General features: G+C 43.4%; 1 long non-coding RNA gene and 4 other non-coding genes across 5 annotated transcripts; 3 read left to right on the top strand and 2 right to left on the bottom strand.

Annotated features, from left to right (window-relative positions):
- The first annotated feature begins 1815 nt into the window (after positions 1 to 1815).
- TRNAT-CGU (transfer RNA threonine (anticodon CGU)) lies at positions 1816 to 1889 on the top strand. The gene has a single exon. It is a non-coding gene; the product is annotated as a tRNA-Thr (tRNA).
- A 3618-nt stretch (positions 1890 to 5507) lies between these two features.
- Positions 5508 to 5580, bottom strand: TRNAM-CAU (transfer RNA methionine (anticodon CAU)). The gene has a single exon. It is a non-coding gene; the product is annotated as a tRNA-Met (tRNA).
- An 881-nt stretch (positions 5581 to 6461) lies between these two features.
- TRNAL-AAG (transfer RNA leucine (anticodon AAG)) lies at positions 6462 to 6543 on the top strand. Its single transcript has one exon. It is a non-coding gene; the product is annotated as a tRNA-Leu (tRNA).
- An 87-nt stretch (positions 6544 to 6630) lies between these two features.
- Positions 6631 to 17911, bottom strand: LOC119251881 (uncharacterized). Its single transcript, XR_005126630.2, has 3 exons — positions 17689 to 17911; positions 11124 to 11233; positions 6631 to 6667 (listed from the first exon to the last, which is right to left on the bottom strand). It is a non-coding gene; the product is annotated as an uncharacterized LOC119251881 (long non-coding RNA).
- TRNAT-UGU (transfer RNA threonine (anticodon UGU)) lies at positions 9166 to 9239 on the top strand. Its single transcript has one exon. It is a non-coding gene; the product is annotated as a tRNA-Thr (tRNA).
- Positions 17912 to 19428: the final 1517 nt, after the last annotated feature.

Genomic DNA, 19428 nt, shown 5'->3' with positions numbered 1-19428 from the left:
AGTTTTATAACATTGTGGTCTGTGAAGATGTTTGACATAATTTCTATTTTTGTATATTTTCTGAGACATGTTTTATGAGATATTGTGTGACCTATTGAGACTGTTGCAGATGCACTTGAGAAAAAAGTGTGTTCATTTCTTGAGAGATGGAAAGCTCTATAAATGTCTAATAAATCCATCAGTTCTAACTCCTCCCCTCAGAAGTGTATTTCTGGCAATCATCCACCTGTTCTGTTCCCCACTCTGTTTCTGGTGGATCCTCCCAACCCCCACCCCCCACACCACTTCTTGTATGCATAAATAAATAAATCTTAAAAAAGAAAATACAAAAAAAGGCCAGGGTCTCCCTGGTGGGGCAAGAGGTTAATATGCAACCTGTGAAGCTATCCGCAGCCACTGCAACATGAGTTCCATCCCTGCCAGGGAGCTACCCACATGGCGCAGCAGACCTCTCCTGTCTCTCCCTGCTACTCCCCTCAGCAGTGTACTTTGGGCAATCTGCCTGTTCTGTTCCCCACTCTGTCTCTGGTGAATCCTCTCACCCCCCACATGTCTGGCCTGTACCCCAGCTCTTATATGCATAAATAAATAAATCTTTTTTTAAAAAAAGCCGTTATTTCTTTGTTCATTTTCTGTCTGGATGACCTATCCCTTCCTATCAGTGGTGTGATTGCATTTTTGTCTTGTGTTGCTTTAGATCTGTTAACAGTTGCCTGGGTGGGGTGGGGGGTGTCTCGGGTCTTCGCTCCGCTGTCCAGGCCTCCCTGTTTTCGTCTCCCTCAGTCATCTCAGTCCTGCCTGTCCTAGGAACCCCGGGACCCACCATATTCCCACGGCCTTACCCTTCCCTCCCCTCCTCTCCCCCCCACCCCCCAAGCCACTGGGGTCTTTTACTGAATTGCAGCTGCGATCTGGGTGACCTCCCCACTCCACCCCCCTCCACCGGCCGGCTCCCTGCACTTCCCCGGAGGAGATGAGCTGCAAGGAAATGTCGGGGTGCAGCACCGGGTTAGAGGAGAGACTGCGTCCCTCGCCTCTTCTGCCGCTGATTTTCAGAACTGCCGAGTCTACTACACACCAAACTCAGGAGAACAAAGGGCTAGAGAAAACTGGAGGGAACAAATGGCCCTTTTTCTTGGTTGGATTTTTCAGACGTTCACCAAATTTCCTAAGGCTGAAGCTGCGGAGGCGGCCGCTTCCCTTTCCCCAAGTTCACCTCTGCACCCCCCACCCCCCAAGACGCTCTACGTGGAAGGTGATTGCCACGAGCTTTAGCGTGCTGTAGAAAATGCATTGCGGGATTCGAAGAGAAGCTAAGCGGCTGCCACCTGTAGCTAACGATTGCTTTTAACCTCCGCTCCGCCTGAGAGCATGTTCGTGCTTACAGATCTGCACAATTAGCTTCCTCTACCGAGTTACTTAGTTGACCAGCTATTTTGTGAAAATCTTTGAACACTTAAAAAAATTAAATATATGTAATGTGTATTCTATATACATGCATACATATATACGTATATGTACACACACACATATATTTAATTTTCCCTTGAATCGTCTCCCTCATATTGTAAAGTCTCGACCTTCTCTACCTCTTTTCCTCCGGATAACAGAAAACCCCTTTGTTTAACGCTGCACCTGCTTGATACTTTTCCTGTTGCATTCTTATGGGGCCAGCGCGTCCTGAGGAAGTGAAGCATTTTCCTATCTTTGGCTTCTATTTTGAAGACGGCAGGTAACCCCCGATAGTGTGAACTCAATGTCTCACCCAGTGGACATAAAACGAGATAGATCCAGCCCTGTGCACCGCTTCCAGGCGGCTCTATGGCTTAGCTGGTTAAAGCGCCTGTCTCGTAAACAGGAGATCCTGGGTTCGACTCCCAGTAGGGCCTCGCGTTTTCTAGTATTGCGTACCAAAGTCACCGCGTTAAAACCCAGTCAGGTACCTTACAACTTGCTCAGAATTCCTCACTTTTGAAAAGGAAAAAAATTCTCAGGGAGATGACAGTTAAACACTACCACCAAAGAAGAGATGTGACGTTATCCTAACTACTGTTCCTATATAAGTTTTGCATTAAATCGGTGAGACTATTTTCGACATCTGCATTCTGTTACTGTTTAAAGGCCCTAGACATGCAGATACATATACTCTCAACTCTAACAATCTCCAGCTTTAAGATAAATTAATGAACAATGAATCCACTAAGAGTTACAAAGGAAGATTAGGATTTTTGCCATTTTGAAATGGACCTGAGGAAGAATTCTTATACACCCGGGTCTATTCTCTCTTTTTTTTTTTTTTAAATAGAGGCATTTTTTTTTTTGTTTGTTTGTTTGTCTGTTTTTGTTTATACATGCACTGGGTACAGTCAGAAGCGCGGGAGGGTGAGAGAATTCACCAGAGCCAGAGCGGGGAGCAGAGCAGGCAGAAGGACCGAAGTACACTGCTGAGGGGAGCAGCGGGCGGCAGCGGGTCTATTCTCTTAAGTTCAGTGTTAAGGAAAAACAGAAAGGTTTTAGGGACGATGATCAACTGGCAACTAAAATGTCCTAGACAGGAGTACTCCAGAGACAGAACGATGTTGCTGTGAGGAAAGAGCTAGCTGCCTGGAGAATTCTAACAGATAGCTAGAGAGATTTAGTATGAGCACTAGGGATGTATGGCTTGTCTTTAATTTAAATAAAGGCCAAAAAGAAAAAAGAGAGAGAGAAAAGATGGGTTAAAAAAATAATCCCAATAGCTAAAATTGAATAAATTTTCTCATAAAAATATAATTAATTTAATAAAAATGTAATATGCTAAGAGATTCATTTAAAATATACAAGGACAAGAAGACTTAGAAAACAGATGCAAAAAGAAATCCTAAAAATATTGATCAGAAAAAATCTTGTATATTTATAATAATATCAGATAAAATGGAATTTATGACAGAAACATTAAGAGGGACATAAGACATAAAGAGGGACACTTCAAAATAATAAATAGATTCAATTCAGAAAGAATACAATTTTTACACATGCATGTCCCTAGCTATATGACTACAAAATATGTAAAGCAAAATTCTTCAGAGTCTGTCAGCTTGAGAGATTTAAGCATTTTCCAGTAATTAATGCAAGCAAAAGGTAAATTTTGTAAAAAGAGAAAAATAAATAACCAAACCTGACCTAATAGACCTATAGAAAATGCTATACCCAACACTGGAAAATGCAAAATATTTTAAATATACATGTGGCATATAAAAAAACTTAAATATAATGCCATAAAGAAGCCTCAACCCATTTTAAAGAATTAAAGACGTAAAAGAGCTGCTCTTGAACACAACACCACAATTCAATGAAACTAGACAACAGAAGAAATAATAGGATACATAGGACATATCCTTCTGTATCAAAACTGCAGAAATACACTGGGAAGACATCCATGAGTCAAAGAATAAGTCATCAGAAAATACTTTGAAATGAAAAATAATAAAAATACTACTTTAAAAAATTGTTTTGTTGCAAGTTTAGAGTTATTAAAATAAACTGCTCTCAGTCTTCTTGTACATAACTTCTTGTTGGATAAAAGCCCCGACTTCTCTTGGCTATGACAAAGTAGTGAAATTGCTGGATCAGAAGAGAGGTAAATATCTGGCTTTATTAGAAATAACAAAGTTTTCCAATGTGGCTTCACCATCATTGCCATCAGCAACATGTGAGCACTCCAATTGTTCCACAGCCTCTCTAAATCATGGAATTATCATTGTTTTTAATTTTAACCACTCTAGTGTCTAGGGATATCTCATTCATTTTTGTTTGCATTTCGGTTGTCTATTATCACAAAACAAACTAACCCAAAACATTGCTCTAAAAAAATTAAATTTACTTATTTGCTTCATGCATCAAGTTGTTTATCCCAATATTTCCAGCAGGCCACAGGCTGCCTCCAACCTCCAGGATGGCAGAGACAGAGCCCCCAATCAGGACCAAGGCTTCTTACCCACCCCAGGACAGAGCTTGAATCTTCTCTATCAGTGGTCATCCTCGTGACCCATGCACATCCTCTCACACTGCCATACAGCACCTTCAAGGGAAAAAGGGGGTATTCCTCTATGTCAATGCCCCAAACTTATGCCTTCAGGGAGAGTTACAAGCCTCCTCCCCCACTGACATACACACCACACACACACACACACACACACACATCCCCGCAAAACCAGGACAACTTCTTTCCCATGGCACCCACCAGCTAGCATGGCAGTGATATATTTACTGCTTAGTAAATACCCAAGTCCAGCCGAAGTCCTAACTGGGGAAAGCAGGGGAAATGTGGGGGCATTGTGGGTGTGATCGTGCAGGCCTGGGGTCATAATAAAGCTTATTCATTTATCCATACAACTGGGTGATAGAAACCTTGGGAATTCCACAGAGCCCATACTGGCTCTTTCCCCCACTCCCACCCCATCTATTACTCTCCCTCTCTCTCTCCCTCTCCTTCCTGGCACTGTTGACTCCCTTTCCCCTCAATTTTATCCCTTTTGAATTGCAATGTCTATAATGGTCAGTCCCTGCCTGTCCCACCATTGTATCTGGAAAAGCAGATAATGTGTAAATTTCATAAATTCACAGGTGGAGAGAAATTGTACCCAGAATCAATTATACACAGAACTTCACCTATACCTGACTTGGGTGATTCAGATGATGAGATTTGCTACTTTTTGACTGATGAGATTTAATTGAGTTGATATTGGAGTGAGTTGAGATTGGGGGGAGACAGCAATGGGCTGGATGTTTTTTCAGGTAGGTCCGGCATGAATCCTTGGAGACTAGAGTCAGACTACGGTAAGTAAATATGTCCCCCATTCCTCTCCACTAGATAACATTTTCCTGAGCTCCGAAATCTGGGACTATGCTATCTTGCATGGCAAAAAAGACTTTGCAGATGTGATTAAGTGTTACCATGAGAAGATTATTCTGGAAAAGTTGGTGGGCTCAATGGAATCACGAGATCCTTATAAGAGGACACTAGGGGTCAGAGTCAGCAGGAGAGGTGAAGGCAGAAGCAGAGATCAGAGTGTTGTGACCATGTTGCAAGGCAGGGCAACCTCTAGAAGCTGGAGAAGATAAGCAATGAATTGTCCCCCATGGAGGGCACTCTGCCACATCTTGATGTTAGCACCAGAAGACCCATTTCAAAACTTCTACTTCCAGGACAGTGAAATAGGTGAGTCTCAGCTACTGAATTTTTTTTTTTTAATTTTACTACAAATTTATACAATTACTACAGAACACAATGTAGTCAGTGTAATGAAAAACTGTCTTGCTACCAAAGAAAACTAGCAGAGTTTTCAAAAGACTAAATGCTACATTCACTAGCTTATCACATCAGATTGATTGGGAATTGAGCTTGGAAACTCCATTTCACAGCAAAGTACCTCACAATAGAAGGCTAACTCACTGCTACTAAGCTTTTTCACTTTTTTTTTTTTTTTTTTCAATCAAATGAGTGTGTAGAAATGACAAAACACTTGTGCCTTCTCTGAGGATCGAACTCAGGACCTTCAGATTATGAGACTGACGCGCTGCCTACTGCGCTAAGAAGGCACTTGCTTCCCGGTACTTCAGTAGACCTATCGATTCTAACCCTTCCAAGCTTGTAAAATTTTGCAAAAGTTGATTTTACAAATTTTAAACATCGGGAAGAAAACAAAAGCGTGTGTCATGTCATGTTTACTGTTGCTCCGCGTATTCACAATGACTGAACCAGATCACTTTAGGATTTTATTCTTGAATAAATAAACATGCAAAACAGTGCTTATTTCCACGATGTCATAAACACTACTTAAAGCTGGGAGACATTAGACCTCACTAAATTCCGCACTGGATGATAACGACATGCGCAGACGGTGACGTCCAGATACACTGGGCCTGGGCTGGCTCCACGCAAGTGAACATTTCCAGACCGCAACGACCGAGAGAAAAAACTACTTATCGCTGGTGAGAACAGACTTCTAAGTCGTTCTTGGCACAATTTCTTTCCACGATTTCTTTTCACAAGACGCACAAAGCAGGACTCGAGATGGGGATGGGCGAGAAGGGGCGTTCCTCCGTCTTCAAGTCGCGACAGGAAGTGTAACTCCCCCAAGTGAGTTCACAGACCCCACGCTCCGGGTCTGTGTCCTCGGGGCGCCGGGGCTGCGACGGCCTGGGGGTTTCTGATCCATTTCGCAAGGACTGATTCTCCGAGTTTGAAGGATATTCCGCCCTGGCTGCTTCTCCTTTCACCCTCCAGCATCAGAAAAAGCACTGGAGGCAAACGCGGGTCTCCTCGTTCAGTGCAAGCGGGAGGGAGGGGGAGCCCTTTTGCGGAGTTTAGTGGTGGTTGGGATGGGTAAAGGCGTCCGTAGGGAAGACTCGCTCTAGAACTGAAGCACAGCCTTGTGGCTTTTAAACCACTGAAAAGAGTCCCAGCGAATCCAGTACGTGGTAGCGTGGCCGAGCGGTCTAAGGCGCTGGATTAAGGCTCCAGTCTCTTCGGGGGCGTGGGTTCGAATCCCACCGCTGCCATCTTTGCTTTTGTAAACTGACTCATGTAATTTCTTTTGCAATTCCCTGAACCTGGGAACGTCTTTGGAACCAAAAGGTGCCCAAGGTATTTATCTCTGTAGTTACAACTGTTACTACTTGTTATCTGTATGTAAGAACAAGATGGGGGGGTAGGTGGGGGGAGGGAAGGGAGAAGGAAGAGAGGGGGGAGAATTTAATAATGTTTGTACAGAAATAATTTGGTAATTCTGGTGACTTTTGTCTTGTCATCCCTAAATGTTACTCATTTATCCTCCCTTTGTGCTAGGAAAGGGACTGTTTCCTCAACACGCTCAACACACTGTAATAATGACAATTACCAGTCATTTAACCGCCAATAATCCCTATTTTTTGCCATAAATTCTTCACATATATTGTCATACATATTCCCAATAATAAATAAACAAGTTCATATTATTATTTCCATTTTACAGAGGAGGAAACTGAAGTTATCAACAGTTAATCCCTTGCCTGGTGATGGAGCAATCAGGATGTCAATGCGTATGGTAGACTGAAAAATGGCCCCACAAAAGGTATTCATCCTAATTCCTAGAAGCTGCAAATACTTTCTTATATGGTAAAAGAAACTGGGGGAGATTAAGTTAAGGATTCGGAGATGGAGACTTTGTCCTGGGTTATAAAATGGACCTTAAATGTCATCACAAGTGTCCAAATAAGAGAGAGAGGTTACCCAGAAGATCACACAGAATCACACAGATCACACAGAAGAGAAGCAAAGTGAGCACAGAGGCAGAGGTGGAAGAAAAAGCTGTGCTGGGGCAAATCTAGGGCCGCTGGCAGTCAACACCGCCAGGAAACCCAAGGGTGGACTTTCCCTTCAGCCTCCATCATGAGTATGACCCTGGCAACATCTGGTTCGGGCTTTTTGATACTCACTTTGGACCTCTGACCTCCAGAACTGTGAGAAAATTAATTTTTGTTGTTTTAAATCACTGAATTTCTGGTAATTTGTGACAGAAGCCACTACCGAAACTAATCCGTCTTTAAGTACCCTATGGCAAACAACAGTTTTTGCTTGATTGCCAATTTGATAGGTTAAATATTGTCTCATTGTCCGCTTCTCCGGGAAATCCACCAACTAGAACAGAAGAAAGGACTGGACTGGGGGAGATTCCCACACCTTTTGCTGCTTGCCCTGGACTAAGAGAATTCTCCCCGCCTAAGCTAATTCCCTGAAGTGAGAATGTCCCACTTTTAAGGAAGAACATATTCACTGGGAATCTCATTGCCGCCTGGAGGGAGCCGGGATGGTGGCTATGGGGTCTGAACCCAGGTATCTAAGGAAATGAATGACTTAATTCTGAGTGCTAGGAGGCTCGCACACTACCTCCAAAGGCGCTTTTAATGCAAGGTTTTTCTCGTTTCCAAACGATATTAAAAACGTTTTGCAGCCTGTTTGTCATGCACACCTTACTTTTCCTGCTTTCTTGGTGCACATTCAGAGCGGCGATTCTTTTTTTTTTTTTTTTAATAATAAATTTTATTTTTATATTCCCCCATACAATTGCAAACGCCCCATTCTGACCCCAATCCTTCCCCTCCCGCCCCCCACCCCCAAAAAGTGTCTCTGGTTCATAGTTTTTTGTTGATTTTGATTTTCGCTTTCTTATATTCATTTTCCTAAGCCTATGAGGAAGAGATCCCCGTCTGGAAGCTTCGCCTACTTCTGATATATCCACCAAGCAGCTCTGCGCAGTGAGCCCGCGCGGCCATTGAGCCTGGGGTGCAGCAAGTGAGACCCTTGGGACCCGAGGGTCGCCCCCTCTTCTGATTCTTCATGGTACCATTGTAAACCCGGCCAAAGAGTAAAACCCCTGCGGGCAGGAGAGGTGGATGCTGAGGAAATGATTTAAAATCCCCGCGGCGCACACGGTCCCAGAAATGTGAGTACCGGGGAATCGTTTTTGCGTGTGTGTCTTTTAATTAAAGTGACATTGGTTTATAACATCATCTAGGTTTCAGGTGAACAGTCTTATTAGTCCACATCTGTATATACTGCATTATATTCTCCACACAAAGTCTCGTTTTCGTGGGAAGTTACTTTGAACATCCACAACTCCAAGTCGGAGGGGCGCCCACCCCATGCTCCGAATCCTCCCACGCCCCCGTTTGGAACCGGAGTTATGTGTGAGAGAGAGCGTGAGGCAGTTGGAGACAGAGACTCAAAGTTCAGAGTGGGGAGCCTCTGCATCAGATGTGCCCACGTGCCCCGTCCGCAGTCTGAATCTTTCTATGGAGATCCTATTAAGAGAGCCTCACTTAACACATTTGAATGAAGAATCTAAGTTACAAAAGAGGAGGTGCAGTAAAAACAAAGTTTGCATTTAGAAGACTTTGTCCCATTTGAAGAAGGGGGAGAGCCTCGATTTTTACTGAGGGTGATCCTCGGAATAATTGAAGTATTATTGATTCTAACACGCAAACTACCCTAAACGTTTCCCGCTTGTATTAGTCCTGCAGAGCAAGCAAGCAGTCAAAAAGATTTCCTTTTTCTCACGATAAAGTGCCGATTGGTATAGGGTAGCCAAGAATAGTTTACCCATTAAGCAAAGATGGATCTAATATTAAGATCGTGAGGAGTGTGGCTCTATGGCTTAGTTGGTTAAAGCGCCTGTCTTGTAAACAGGAGATCCTGGGTTCGAATCCCAGTGGGGCCTTGGCTTTTCCTCTTCCTGAAATCTTAAAATCAATCACACTCCCGTTGTCCCCTATACTCTGAGGGGGTAATGATCATGGTAATATACTTCTGAAAAGAAACAGAAGGAAAATGTACTGATGACCCTGAGGAAAGCTGGGGGAATTTGGTGACTTTTGGGGGCATGAGAGGGAGAATGTAATATGTTCCCAATTCTTAAAGGCTTTTTCTGAACTCCCATATAATTCATTCTTGATTCTAAAGAACCCAACATTATGTTCTGTTTTATATGCTTTTCTAAGTATTACTAAATTATAACCCAGGAATCTATATTTGCTTGTATGCCTTCAGTCTTTGGGGAAGGGCTTTACTCTTCTAGGCACATAATATTTTGGTCTCACTGGAAACTGAAGTTTAGTTCTGCAATTTAAAAAAAACAGAATGATCTTATAATGCAGTGATTCCCAAGGCTAGTGTCCATATAAATCACCCAGAAAACTAGTTAAAATATAGTTTCTTGGGATTCCTTCCCAGAGGTTTTCATTCTAGTTTGGTGGAATGTCCAGAAATGTGCTTTTAACAAGCACTTTAAATGAACTTGAAACAACTGATTACACACAGAGCTATACTCAAAAGTGATTGCACACAGAGCTACACTCAAAAGTTAACACGTTGGTACCACTTCATGAACATCACATACTCTCTTGTCATCAAGCTAGCATTTTTGGAAGTCTACTACATACCACTTGTTTCCAGATACCCTGACATTTAATCAACTATCCAGTCAAATATGTGCTATAATAGCTCTTTGAAGATGAGGGAACAGGCTTAGTAATGTACACACTAACATAGGAACTGACACAGTTCCGTTTCAAAATAGGTCTGACTGAATCTAAAAGCCACACTTTTGCTCATAACTGTCTTCTATTGGATTAGAACCAAGAAGAAAGTTTTTTGGTTACAGTTTGAATAAAATTAAGCAACTTTGTCTGATCTCAAATTTCAGTCCTATGAGTTAAGGTGTCTGAGAGAACTTTCTATTTTCTGCAAGAAGATACCAGTCCTGTGAACTATTATTTAACTCCTTTAGCCCAGGAAGGAGAAGAACGTCAAATAAAACCTTAGAAATCTATGTCAGTGGTTCTCCAGGAAGAATTCACAGCACATTTGAACAAATTGAGTTAATCTTCATCTCCTAGACTCACCATTTTTGCTCTCTTCATCCTGAGTTTTCCCATTTAAATGCAATGCTAATAGTCAGTTTGGGCTGCATAGCTGCTGCTCCCTCCCGATTATCATTAAGGACTTCCTGTCTGTCTGTCTGTCTGCCTTATCAACCCTTGTTCTCTAGCAGACTCCTGACAGTCTTCCTTTATCATTGTCATGGACAATACTCCCTTATATCTTGGGCAGATACCCTGTTTCCTCTTTTTTTTTAATTTCTTTTTTTAACTTACTCTCTGATTTTGGTGACACATGCCCTCCAGCAACTTTCTAAGCAATGGTGCCTGGGAAATAAAATTTGGGCCACTGCATTGCTTTAAAATGCCTTCTTCTGGGCCTCTGTGGTGGCGCAAGTGTTAAGACGCAACCTATGAAGCTATCCGCAGCCACTGCAGCACATGTTCAATTCCCACAAGGCGCAGCAGACCTCACCTGACTTGCCCCGCTGCTCTCCTCAGCAGTGTACTTCGGTCAATCTGCCTGTTCTGTTTCCTGCTCTATCTCTGGTGGATCTTCTCTCCCCTCGCATCTCTGGCCTGTACCCCAACTCTTGTATGCATAAATAAATCGTCCTTGAAATAAAATAAAATGCCTTCTAACTTCACATGTGGTTGTTTTGTTGAGGCTAGAAGACTAGGCTAGAAATCATTGCCTTCAGAATTTAGAAACTATTACTGCTTACCTTCTCATTCTCACAGTTGCTATTAGAAGTTCAGTACTACTTCCATTTGTTCTCCTTTTTTACACGTATTTTTCCCTTCTGGATCTTTGGGATCTTCTCATCCTGATAACCTGAAATTCATAAATGATGCAACCAGATGTAGGTTTTTTCCTTCCAATGTTCTGGATTCCTACTGCTCATGTTTTTCGGTTAGGGGATTTTAAAAATTAAATTTCTTTGCTCATTTACTCCTTTATATTTTCTTTATTTTTTTCAAGAAATCCATTATTCATATTTGAATGTTAATGAGGAAGGAGGAATTCTTGTTTTCTAATCCCATTATCTATGGAAGAATTTCTGTTGCATTTACCAGACAGGAAATGTAGGGGAAGAGTGTTTCCAATTTTTTTCAACTCTGTCAGTTTTTTTTTTTTAATTAATTGATTTTTTTTAAAAAAAGATTGATTTATTTATACAAGCACTGGGTACAGTCACAAGCTCAGGAGACTGAGAGAATTCACCAGAGCCAGAGCGGGGAGCAGAGCAGGCAGAAGGACCGAAGTACACTGCTGAGGGGAGCAGCGGGCGGCAGGAGAGGTCTGCGCACCATGTGGGACCCTCCTCCAGTAGCCAGGGAGCAGCCAGGGATCGAACCGGCGCTGCAGAGGCTGCAGGCAGCTTCGCAACCCCGGGGAGGCCCACTGTCATAGTTTTGAGAAGGAAAAAGAAATGTATTAGGTTGGTAAGTTTATGAATGGAACCAAATGTGATTTATTCACTCAGTTACTTTCTCTCTCATTTTGTATGAAGCTAATCTGTCTTCAGAATCCTAAAACACAGGCACAGACTCCATGTATGTATGTGTGTGTGTGTGTGTGTGTGTGTGTGTGTGTGCTGGGTGAATAGGTAGCTTTCCAATGGTACCAGTGACTGATAGGTAAGTCTTTTCAGGAATGGAGGAGATTTAATTGCATCATTAAAGCCATAATGTCCGAACAGCTCTTTCAACAATAATGTGAATATTTTGTTCTCCATCTTTCTGGCATCTATGCTCATTTTTAATTTTTTTCTGAATTCAGGAAGAGGGGAAAATGTTTTTAGTTAACTTTTCTAAATTCTGACAGATCACCTGATCTGATCTTTAAAGATTTTATGTATTTTATTCCATTACTGTCTTTTTTCCACTTCCTACGAATTTTCCACAACCTTTCAGTCCTTTAATATTTTTATCATAGTCTTAATTCTCAACTACTTCTTCATGTTCTCTAAGTATGCCCCCAATTTTCTAGTGATCCTGTTCATATTCCAAAGATGCCCCATTTTCATTCTCCTTCACTTATTTTTTTTATAAAGACAATCTTTTTTTTTTTTTAAGATTTATTTATTTATACAAGAACCGGGGTACAGGCCAGATGCACGGGAGGGTGAGAGGATTCACCAGAGACAGAGCAGGGAACAGAACAGGCAGACTGACAAAATACACTACTGAGGGGAGCAGTGGGCAGGGCAGGAGAGGTCTGCTGTGCCACATGGGATTCTCACAGGCCAGCCGGCTGGCCAGGATCAAACCCGCACTGCAGAGGCTGCGGACAGCTTCACAGTGTGCTCTCAACCGCCTGCGCCACCAGGGAGACCCCTCCTTTACTTTTATCTCAGGTTTATTTGTTATCCCCAAGTTCAAAGTGCCTGTAGTTCACCCCCAGGGAGGAATAAACCTACTGTCCTCTGCAAGAATAAGGTAGGGGCAGTCACCTGGCAGCCCTGAGAGCTAACTGCTATTAACAGTCCTGCAGACAATCCTGTTTTCATTTGCATGCCACACCCAACACCTGCAGGGTAACTGTGTACTCCTTCTCTCCCCCATAAACGTGTATTTTTCCCTAGTGTCCTCAAAACCTTTTCCAACTCAGTTTTTTCAATACCCTAATCTTCCCTGATTTTAGCAGGAGTCTCCCATCAGAATTCAAAGTACATGAGTGGAAGTTTTCTGGACAATTTCATTCTCACAGGTTTACCAAATATCCATAATTGCAGCTTCTCTCTTCTCTGCTCCCCTAATGTCCTACATGTGCCTCTTTTGGGAAACATTGCTGTGATTCTGTTCCCTCAAATTGATTCCCAGCTCCCAAATCCTATGTATTCCTTCCTCAGCAGCCTCTCCTTCTCAGAATCCTAAAACACAGGCACCAACTCATCTCAGTTTTATTAACCACATCTGCACCCCAAATGCTGCTCAACTTGAAGAACATCATCACCTACACAGCTTGTGTGGCCCAGGCCTATGTATTTCAATGGTCAGGCTGTACTCAGTGGCCCTGCTTGGCATGATGGCCTTAGACGCCATGTGGGTGTGGGTCTCTGGGGTACCCTTGTCATGGGCCACAGGTTCTGCCCACAGCTTTCCATCATTGCTTGGCTTGCTGGTCTGGTCCATCACACTGCAGTCTACACTCACAGTCCAGCTGCCCCTGTGTGGGAACCAGGTACTGGGTGACTTCTTTGGAGAGCTTCCCAGTGTTATTAAGATGGCTTATATAGACACCAACGCCAACAAACTTACTTGGCAGTGGTGGCCACCTTCCTGATAATGGCCCCCTCTCCATGATTCTTGCCTCTTACATTTATATTGTTAGATCTATTGTGTGACCAAGGGGCACCCAGGAACCCCAAACTTAAGGGATGCATGCTCTAAAACAGGGTCCTGCACATAAAAACAAAGGAAGCAGGCTCTTGGTGTGAAAGATCTTTAATAGAATTAGTGTGCCTAGAGAGAGAAGAAGAAAAACTATTCCAAAATAAAGTTTCCCAGTAAAATACCCCCAATTCCCCATCCCCTCACATGTATATGCCTAGTCAAACAGGGTTGGCCCAAAGCAGGGCCACTGAGGTCTGAAAACTCGCCTCAAGCCTAAAGCACCTGCTGGTGGAGAACAGCAAGAAAGGGGGAAGGCAGGTCCCAAAGAACTAGGACAAAAGGAGAGACCACATCAAGGTAACAGCTGCCATCGCCAGCCCCTCCACCTATCTCTCTGCCATGCAAAGCCTTCAAGTCCCAGGTTCAAGTCAAAGCTGGAGAAGCAAAAGCCCCAGAGCCCACCTGCCTTCCATGTTGGCTAGCTCCACCAGGACACTCAGCTCTGTTCTTAGCTCCCAGGAGCTGGTCCAAGGCAGCTGCAGGTAAGTGAGGGTGGGGAACATGGCACCTCCCCTGACAGTGCTGCTCGAATCCCTTCTGCTGATAGCAGGTGCAAGGCCTGCAGCACTTGCTCATGGCACTTACTAGTTGGGTCTTTATTTTATGGCCCTGACATCTATCTCTATTTACAGTCCTCAGGGGGAGGTGCTCAGGACCTTACCAAGTATGTTAAAGGAGCTTTGAGTAAGGTTCTGAAGAGGGTTATTTTATCCAAGAGAATTGAGATAAAGATGCTTTCTTCTGAATGGGAGAGCCCAACAATAACCTGAAATTTATCCAGTTTTAAACGAATGTTCTATCAAGATCATGCTCAAATGTCAAGAACACCTTCACGTGTTGTATTTACCAACACCACTCCAGACATCACGTGTGTTAGGTTCCCCCCTACACACACACCAACTAATTCTCTGACACCACCTGGGCATTCTGCAGTTCAATTCAATCTTGACACTAGCTACTTGGAGTTAGCTAACTCCATAATTCAGTCCCACAAAACTGCCTCCACTTCGGATGTCAATCATAAGTTTAGGCCACTTGTTCTTCTGACCAACCAGCTACAAAGCCAGGGGTAACCTACAACTCCTTCCACAGGGTTGATGATTTACTAGAACAGCTAGTAAAACACAGGGAAACGCTATACTTACTTTTATAAGTTTATTATTCAGATAACTATAACTCTGGGACAGCCAAATGCAAGAGATAACTTGGGCAAGGCATGACAGGGAGATCATTCAATCTGAGGATACCCTTGATGTGGTCAACAACATGGAAGCTCTCCAAACCTCACTGTTTAGGGGGGGTTATGGAGGTCCCATTACATGAGCATGGTTGACTACCTCATTGGACACTGGTGATTGGTCCTCTCTCCCCAGAATCAGGGGGTGGGGTTGAAAGGTCTAATTCTCAGTCACATGGTTGATACCCCTGGCAACCAGCTCCCATCCTGAAATTACCTAGGGGTCCCCCTAATCCTTATCCATATGTTTGTCAATGTACTACTGAGGATTCAATTTGGATTAATAAGGACAATGACACACAAGGACGTGATGTAGTAAAGCTCAAAAGAAACTTTAAAAACTTATGTTGGGGAGAATTGATAGGACAATAATGGCTGACAGGAGCAATTAAGAGATTGTTAGAATAGACCAAGAGATATGATGGCAGTTTGTGAGTTGAGGTAGTGAAGAAAAAGGGATGCATGGATGCATGTGAGAATTTTTTTTTTTAAGAAATAAGAATTTTTTTTAAAGATTTATTTTATTTATACAAGAACCAGGGCATAGGACAGATGCGCGGGAGGATGAGAGGATTCACCAGAGACAGAGCAGGGAACAGAACAGGCAGACTGACAAAATACACTGCTGAGGGGAGCAGCTGGTGAGAGAGGAGAGGCCTGCTCGCCATGTGGGTTGCTCGGAGGCCGGTAGGGATCTAACCGGCACTGCAGAGGCTGCAGACAGCTTCACAGCACTGCATTTACCGCCTGTGCCACCAGGAAGGCCTGTGAGAAATGTTTTGAAGATAAATTTGATAGCTTTGATGGGCTTTACTTAAGGGTGAAGAAGACAGATGCCTATTTCTGGTTTTGACGAGATGACAAAAGGAACACTGAAAGAGAATTGGGTTTGGGGGAAGAGATCAGGAGATTGTCTTTAGACATGTTTATTCAAAGTGCCTTTGAGATATCTTAATGTAGAAGGATAAACAATCATGGCATTCAGGGGAAAAAAATCTGGAGATCTGAACTAAGACATATCTGTGAATAAAATTAACATGAAATACTCCTGAACTTTGGCTAAAAAATTTGGAAAAGCTGTTACACATGAGGTTCTCTGAAATGAGATGGTTACAACCTTTTTGGAAAGCACTGTAACTGCATCATGTGTTACTAAAAATACATATATTCTTCTACCAGGCAGTCTTAACATGTGAGGCCTGTCCCCTATAAATAAAATCATCTGTGCAAAATAGATCATGTATGAGAATGTATGTCTGCAGATCTGTTCATTATAACAAAACATTAGAAATATATGTAGTATCCTACTGATAGTAATTAGCTATTAAGTTAAACACCTGGGACCATTAAAACCAATGTTTAAGTATTATTTTAGTAGGCTGAGAAGTTCTAGTAGGATATAAGAATCCTACTAGAGGGCCTCCCCTGGTGGCACAGGAGGTTGAGCACAGCGCTATGAAGCTGTCTGCAGCTTCTGCACTGCCGGTTTGATCCCAGCTGGCAGGCGAGGGTCCCACATGGGCCGGCAGACCTCTCCTGTCGCGTCCGCTGCTCCCCTCAGCAGTGTGTTTCGTCAGTCTGCCTGTTCTGCTCCCCGCTCTGCCTATGGTGAATCCTCTCACCTTTCTGGGGCCTGTGCCCCGCTTCTTGTATAAATAAATAAATAAATCTTTAAAAAAAATCCTACTAGAAGTTCTCGTGATATAAATATGCATATGAAAAATATGGATAGTGGTATGAATTCAATATGTATCTCTTATTTTGATAAAATGAAAAATTAATCCCTTTCCCCCAAAAGCTTATATATGTATATAATTAGCATACACCTGATTATCTACTGTGTGTGAAGGGCTCTTTACCTGTTAATCATTCAATAGTTATAATAACTCTGATGACTGTACTATTATTCTCATTTGACAAGTAAGGAAAGAAACTGAGGCACAGAGATAAAGTAACTCGGGCCATAGCACAAAGCTAACAATATTTTCAAATCAAGTTCTTAAGCGTCACAATGTGTATGTCTGTATATAATTATATGAGCAGAGAAAAAAATATGGGGGTATATCCACACTGGGAGATGCACATGTCGGGGAATAGGAAAGGTGCTGATTTTTGGATAGCTAGCTGGGCACTTGTGTGAAGTCCACGGAAAGGGGAGTTTCCCCATCCAAGGAACGGTGGAGCTGCGCAGCAAGGAGGAGCTAGAAAAGACTGTGAGGATTTAGGAAGAAGATCTGGAAGAGACACATGGAGCAGAGACATATGAAGAAGCTGTGCTTGCTTCCTGGCCCTGGACTTGTTCCAGGGACTCAGGGGACACTTGAAAGAGACAAAGACCTGGAGGAGAGACCTATGGGAAGGCTGTCAATGGCAGCACTTATCTGGACTTGGATTTTGCTCTTTTCCTTCCAGACTTGCCAGGCCCCTTCTGCCCATTTCTTATGGGTCCTCACCAGGAGGTGGCTTAGACTTGGGGCAAACTCTCCCGCCCCAGGGGTCCTGCTTTGGGCCAACCTTGTTTGGCTGGGCATTACCCAAGAGGCGATGGGTAACGGTGGGTGTTTAACTAGAAGCCATTTAAATTATATTCTTTCTCTTTTCTCCATTGCACACAAATTGTATTAAATTTGATTTCTAATGAAGGGCTCACGTACAGAGTATGTTCGTCTCAGGCGGATGGCGGAATCCACATAAAGCGGCCGGTCTGGGGTGCCGGGGCGCCCCTCATTCTGCCCGCTGAGCACGGGAGATAAACATGCTCTTACACTGCACTGTCATCCCTGAACTAACCAGGTGTGGACTCCGGGACCTGGTTTGCTGTGGAATTCTCTGGAGAAGCGCACGGGCCAGACTGGAACCAGCCATCGCGCAGCGGGAACCATAGAGACGACCGTTCCTAGAGAGACTAGCGGGACTTCCGGTGGAACTTCCGCGACCTTAGTGAGGGAGGGTCTGGCTTCCGGCTAGTGGGACCTGGGCTCCCAAGGACCCTGGTGCGGTGATGGTTCGGCCCTGGCCACGCTGTTATACCCAGGCCGCCTTCCGGCCTAGCGTCCGCACCCCGACGTTGCATCCCGGCTGCGGTGAGCTTCCGGAGTGAACCCCGACAAGAAAGACTGGGTTTAGAGCCCGGATCCGACCCTGTTTCCTACCGCCTCCAGCCGGTCTAGGCGTCTGAGAAGCAGAGAACTCCTAGTGTGAGAGGGGTGACTTCCTTGCAATCTGGTGGGTCTTTAGCACATAGAAAACAGGCAACTTTTGTCGAATTCTTGGCGTCCGAAGTGTTTTTGAAATGAGATTTTGAGGGGTTTTTATTGAGTGCTTAACAACCCAGGGACCTGGGGCAGCCCCATATCCAATATTATTTCTGTAATAAAATATTGAATGTGCATACTAAGACTATAGCTAGCTTCATGACGTTTCAAGTCGTGTTGTTAGCAAATGAATTTATTTTTGAGGATTGTCATCTAATACTTGTGAAAATACTCTTGGTTTTGAGAGCTTTGAGGGATTCCAGAATTGTGCAGAAGAGATTGTGGGCCTATTCTGTTTAATGTTTTCATAGCTTTTCCCTCTAAGCACATTTGTTTATCACAAGGTATAAAGCAAGCAATGCCTGAACGAATGTTGGGAAATCTTACAGTTAATCCCTTTCTTAAGTCATTCTTTTTTCCAAGTTACTTATGATGTGCTATGTATCAGGCCCTATTTTGGCACTGGAAGAAAGTCTCTTGTAGAGAATTGATACTTCTGGGTGGCAAAAAAATAAGGAAACGTGATGTCAGGTGGCGAGTGTTACAAAGAAAAATGTAGTAGGGTAAGAGGGTTGATAGTGATAGCAGAGCTGTGAAATGTCTGAGGAGATGATGTTTGAGTATACTCTAAGGAAATGAGAGAATGTCTCTTGCCAGTATCTGTGGGAGAACGTGCCAAGAAGATGTGAAACCCTCAGATAGGGTGTGGTTGGCATATCTAAAATAGAAAAGGGTTTAACTGGAGTAGAGTGAGTACAAGAAAGGTTGGTTAAAAAAAGAAGTTACTCTTCATTACTAAATTTTGGTTATGTGCAGGTCAAATTCTTAAGACATTGGCATCACTGTTAGCAAAATGTCAAATTCTTTTCTGTTACCCTTTTTTTTTAAGGTGGTATATATAGCCTTTAAAAATCCATGTTGTAGGGTCTCCCCAGTGGTGCAGCGTTGAGCGTGCTGGGTTGCGAAGCTGCCCGCAGCTTCTGCAGCGCTGGTTCGATCCCTGGCTGCTCCTGAATTCCCAGAAGAGGGTTCTACATGGCGCGCAGACTTCTCCTGCCGACCGCTGCTCCCCTCAGCAGTGTACTTCGGTCCTTCTGCCTATTCTGCTCCCTGCTCTGGCTCTGGTGAATTCTCTCACCC

Source organism: Talpa occidentalis, unplaced genomic scaffold (assembly GCF_014898055.3).
Source record: "Talpa occidentalis isolate TD23 unplaced genomic scaffold, MPIMG_talOcc4v2.1 talOcc4.2, whole genome shotgun sequence".
Classification (NCBI taxonomy): Eukaryota; Metazoa; Chordata; class Mammalia; order Eulipotyphla; family Talpidae; genus Talpa; species Talpa occidentalis.
Note: the sequence above shows the minus strand (reverse complement) of the source record. Positions and strands in the feature narration are given on the sequence as shown.